Source organism: Chinchilla lanigera, unplaced genomic scaffold (genome assembly GCF_000276665.1).
Source record: "Chinchilla lanigera isolate Chin_1 unplaced genomic scaffold, ChiLan1.0 scaffold00001, whole genome shotgun sequence".
NCBI lineage: Eukaryota > Metazoa > Chordata > Mammalia > Rodentia > Chinchillidae > Chinchilla > Chinchilla lanigera.
This window is the reverse complement of record NW_004955402.1, coordinates 41974449-41980388: the sequence shown is the minus strand read 5'-3', so window position 1 is coordinate 41980388 and position 5940 is coordinate 41974449. Positions and strand designations below refer to the sequence as shown.

Genomic DNA, 5940 nt, shown 5'->3' with positions numbered 1-5940 from the left:
GAAAGGAAGAAGTTGAATTATTCATCTTTTCAAATGACATTATTCTATACATTAGAAAGCCTAAAGGTTCCCTCTACTTGGCTCTGCCTTCACTCTTGCCAGGGCAAGGCCCAGGCTCCTCTGTGTGCCAGGTATAACACTCCAACCCCACCCTTCATCTACACTCCAGATGAACTGACAGCTTTTTCACTCACCCTTTCTACTATTTTTAGCCTCTTTATAGATTTGACTACTTCCTGATTGAAATAAAAGTGGCACAGACAAAAGAAAAAAAAAAAAAGGAAACCTAAATGCTCCATTAAAAAGTTGTTAGAAATTGAATTTTAAAAGTTGTTAGAACTTATAAATGAATTCAGTAAAATTGCAAGATACAAAGTCAAATACAAAAGAGTAGCATTTTTATATGCCAATAATGAACTTGCTGAAAAAGACATGAAGAAGGTACTCTTATTCCCAATAACTATAAAAACATAAAATATTTTGGAATAAACTTAAACAAGGAAATGTAAGAACTCTACAATAAAAATTAGAATACAGTGATGAAAGCAATTATACAGAACACAAAACAAGCAATAATATCCTATGTTCATGGATCAAAAGAATCAATGTTAAAATCATCATTCTATCCAAAGCGATCTTATAGATTCAATACAATTCCCATCAAAATACCAATGACTTTCTTTACAGACAGTAAAAACAACTCTAAAACTCATGTGGAACCATGAAAGACCAAAATAGAGCAAACAATGCTAAGGAGGGGAAAAAAATTGCTGAAGGTGACACAATATTTGATTTAAAACATACTACATGGCTCTAGTGATTAAACAGCAGGGTACTTGCAAAGCAGTTGACACATAGGCCAATGGAACAAAATAGGGAACTCAGAAGTTAATCCATGTTCATAAGCAAACTGATTTTTTACAAGGGTGCCAAGAACACAGGTGGTAAAGAAACAGTCTCTTCAGTTAAATGGAGCTGGCAAAATTAGATATGCATATGCAAAAGGAAGTAGATTCTTTGCTCTCACCGTATTAAAGAATCAACTCAAAAATCAATCAAAGATCTAAATGTGAAGGCTTAAACTGTGGAATTATTACAAGAAAACATAGAGTGCAGGCATGTAATTCCAGCTGCTTGAGAGGCTGAGGCAGGATTGCAAGTTTGAGGCTAGCATGGGCAAATAGTGGGACTCTGTCTCAAAATAAAAAATATAAACAGGTGGAAATGTAGCTTCGTATACTCTGGGTTTAATCCACAGTACTGAACAGAAAAGAACACACTCAAGACACTGGTGTAGGCAATGGTTTTTTAGATAGAACCCCCAAAGCACAGGCAACAAAAGTAAATTAGACAAATGGGATTATATCACACTAAGAAGCTTCTTCATTGCATTTTTTGCTACTGGGGCTCAAACTCACAACCTTGGGCTTGCCAGGCAGGCGCTGTGCCACTAAGCTAAATCCCCAGCCAGGCATTTATTAATGCAGCTAAACTGACAAGATTAACTGGCACGTCACCTGAGAAGTACAGACCAAAACCACAATGATGAATCATCTCACCCCAAGTAGAATGGCTCACATCAAAAGACAAAAAATACTCAACGTTGGTTGAGATGTAGAGAAAAAGAAACTCTTATACACTGCTGGTGGGAGTGTAAATTAGTACAGACATTACACAAAACGATATTAGATTCCTCAAAAAAAACCTTAAAAATAAAACTATTATACTGTCCAGCAATTCCACTGTAAGGTATATATCCAAAGTTGATTAAATCATTATGCCAAAGAGATACTTGTACTCCCGTACTTATTTATTTATTTATTTGCCACGAGATGTGTTTTATTTTCATTCAACATACAAATAATTTCAATAATATCCCAGGGCAAACCGGAAAGTTTGACAGTCTGATTGGGGCGGTGGGGGGATGGTCCCCTGAGAGACCCACTGCCCGGAGGCATTGGCACGGAGTGCCCCAGTTCACAGTGCAGCTTGTGGCTCTTGTCCATCTTGCAAGGGGCTCTTCCTCCACATCACGTCTGGGGAGTCTCAGAGATGACGGGGGTACGGGATCCTCTAGGCTCTTAGGAACTCTCACTCCGTTTTTCCTGCTCAGCGATCTCTTTGGTCGGCAGGGTGTTCTTTTCCTGCGTCTTAGTCTTCTTCAGCTTGGCCTTATCGAAGCTGGGGATTTCCTCCATGTCTGGCTTGTTTGCCATTTTCTTAAAACAATACAAAGTGTCTCGCTCCGAGCCTAAGCTCCTGGTGCTCCCACTTGCATTACTGCAGCAAGAGACTCTTCCATATTTATTGCAGCACTATTCCCAACAGGTGAAATGTGGGATCAATCTAGATGCCCTTCAGTGTGTGAATAAAGAAATGTGACATACTTACATAATGGAATACTATGCAGCTGTAAAAAAACGAATAAAATCTTGCCACATGCAGCAACATAGATGGAACTGGAGGTCATTATCTTAAGTGAAATAAGCCAGACACGAAAGACAAATACTACATGTTCTCACTCACTTGGGGAAACTACAAAGTCCATGTTTTAGAGGAACAGAAAGTGGCCAATGGAGACTGGGTAGGGCAGGGAAAGTGCGGACAGAAAGAATCTAAATAATGGACATCAAAACAGAGAGGAAGAATGACTTCTGCTTCTTCCTTAGCATAGTAGGGTAACTACTGATTAAAGTAACCCATGAAAAAATTCAATATGACTAGCACATAAAAATGATCAATGGTTGGAGGTGGGAATGGTCATTATCTTGGTTTGAACAGTACACCTTGTACACATGTATAGAATTACCATAATGTACTCCATAAAGATATACAAATATTACACCTAAAAAAGTTGTATAAACAAAAAAGAATTTTAAAAATATTTTAATGATCTACTTTAAGAGAAAAAGATAAACAATAAAGTAAGAAATCATTAGCCAGGCTTCTGAGACCCCCAAAGACAGCCCCCATCGAAAGTCTCAACTTCTGCCAAAATGACACGATTGTTCACATATGAAAACATCTAGACGCCTTCTTCATTGTTTTCTTTTTTGTTTTTTTGGTTTTTTTTTTTTTTTTTGGTACTGGGAATCAAACTCAGGACCTTGTGCTTGCCAGGCTGGTGCTGTGTCACTGAGCTATATTCCATTGTTGTTTTTGGTTTTTTTGAGACAGTGTCTCATCATGTAGTTCAGGCTAGCTTTGAACTCACTATCTAGCCTAGGCTGGCCTTGAACTCACAGTGATCCTCCTGCCTCAGCCTCCTGAGTGCTAGGATTACGGGCATGTGCCACCAGGCCCAGCTCTTCATTGCTTGCAGTGGGCATAATTCTGTTCTGACAGTTTTCCCACCTCTGTAGCAAAACTTTACATCTCTGTTTGACTCTGTCTTCACCTTTCTTAAAGACATCCCAAACCCCACGTCATACACAGGTCAATTCAATAAAGAAATCAGTCTGAGCTGGTTAAGTGTCCCTCTATAAAGTAAACACAACCAAGAGGAATACACAGCCTGAACTTGTAAGGATGTTGGGGTTCCAGAGAGAAAAATGAAGTCATGGAAGGTTGCAGCATAGACAATGAAATGATTTATAGTTTTAAGGGTTTACCGTGCTGGAGTGTAGAGATTAGATTGGAGTTCCGTGAGGGTTACACAAGCATGGAGAGGCACACAAGAGGGAGGACAGCACTTGTGAGGTATGAGAAAAGATGGATGTGGATGTAGAAAAGCTTGTAGGTTTCAAAGGAGTATCTGAGAACTCTTATGTAATGGTTTGAAGCAAGAGATAGGCTATTTGCTGAAAGCTGGGACAGTGGAAGGATATGATGAGTCTGAGGCATTCTGCAATGCTGTCCAAGGTGGTGGCCTGTAATCCCAGCATTTCTAAGGCTGAGGTAAGAGGACCACTGTGAGTTCAAGGCCACCCTGGACGACATAGAGAGTTCAAGGTCAGACTGAACTATACAGCGAGACCCTGCCTCAAAAAAAAAAAAAAAAAAAAGAAAAAGAAAAAGTCCATTCACAAAGATGGAATGAGGAGAGGGACAGGTATGTGCATGAAGGAGAGGAATGGAGGGTTTGGGAGCGGGTCCACAAGCAGTCCTACAGTCTGAGGCCGGGGATATAGCTCAGCGGCACAGCGCCTGCCTGGCAAGCACAAGGTTCTGAGTTCGATTCCTGGTTTGATTCATGCATGATCATGGAATAAAAGAACAAGAAATTATTATTAAACACATACTACCCATTGTATACTTCATCACATATCATCCTTATAGCCACTTTTCCTGAGAAGGACTAACATCACCTTACAATTAAAACACTGGTGGCTTAGAGAGGTTAAGGAACTTGATCAAGGCCATGGAGCCAGAAAATAAGAGTTCTTTGTTATATCGCAACGTATACGGTTCCAGAGCCTTAACTGCTGGAGTTATGCATTATCCTTAAATAAAAAGAGCATCCAGCGAGGCTTTAAAAGAAAAGAAATTTTTTTTTTTCCTCTAGGGAGGGATACAGATCAAGGTACTTACAAACAAGCAGTTCCGCAAAATGAAGCACCTGGGGAGTCACTGAAGTACAGGTTCTCCAGGACCGGGTAAATTAACCAGCAAACCTAAGTGCTTACACTGAACCCTACAGGGGAAAAGGAAAGTTAACTTTTCAATTCCGTTCCCCCTCTCCCCCTTTTCCCCTCTCCCTCACCCTCTCTCTCACAAACAGATCTTAGCGATTATTTACATTTTCTGATTACTTAATGGGTTCATTAATTAAGCGAACACTGCTTGTGCCATTTGCCCCTTCTCGGTCTGAGACAGAAAAGAGGCGCTAGAGGCATCCCCGGGATTTTTGCCTCTTCCCCTCTTTCAAAGTTTGTGTGGAGTAGCAAAATATTGAATGTATATAAATGCTCTTGGAAGACGTCTGCCGGTTCGCTCAGACACAGTCTCACATAGGCAGCATGCTCACTACTAAAGTAACGCACCTCCCCTCCACACCTGTAGGTGTGGCACTGCTCAGGAAAGTGCAGCTGTCAACCTACGCGAACGCGGAAGTAGCCCGAAGTCAACAGGACAACGCTCCGACGTTGCATTGCCTAAACGTGGCCTGACGGTCAACTACGGTGGCCGGTAGGGATGAAAAAAACGTAAAGACTATGTTTTGCTTACACCGGGAGGTGCGAGGGATCCAGTGGAGAAACCAGAAAAGTCCCGAGAGGGCCGGAGGCGGACCAAGACGACTGCAGGAGAGAGCGCCCCTAGCTGGCTAGCTTCGGCTAAGCGGAATGATAGTTTCGGAATGATAGTTTCGTTCATTCGTTCGTTCATTCATTCATTCATTCGTTCAAACTTCAGCCTGTTCCTGGAAGTATCCTTTTCAGCTGCACTGTAAGGAAACTGCTGCTCTGGAAAAAGACTGGACTGAATGAGGCTACCCGCCAAAGAGAGTTACTAAGCGTTTACTGAGCACAAGCCTCTGTGCTGGGAGCTCTGGAAAGACGCTAGCCAGGCATGTGATATTCAATATGGTGGTGGCATGTAAGGGCCACTTATCAGACACAGAGCACTGTATAGTCATCCTTTACTATCAGAAGAGAATTGCTTCCAGGACCTCTCCAGATAATGAAATCCACGGATGTTCAAGTCCCTTATATAAAATGGCGTGGCACTTGCATATAATCAATGCATCCTTTCCCACATGCTTTAGGTCATCTCTAAATTACTTTTATTACCTAATGCAGTGTAAATGTCATGTAAATAGTAGTAATATGGTACTGTTTACGGAATAATTATGTGAGGGGGGGAGGCGGTAGACATCCAGTACAAATATATTTTTTAAAAGGAATACTGTCTATCTGTAGTTGGTTAAATTGCCAGATGCAGAGCCCATGGATAAGGCAGCCGATTGTTCCTGGCAACTCAGGTTCACACCGTCAGATTTGT

General features: G+C 41.2%; 1 pseudogene; it reads right to left on the bottom strand.

The window, feature by feature from the left end:
• Positions 1 to 1803: 1803 nt before the first annotated feature.
• On the bottom strand, positions 1804 to 5836 carry LOC102006731 (annotated as a pseudogene).
• Positions 5837 to 5940: the final 104 nt, after the last annotated feature.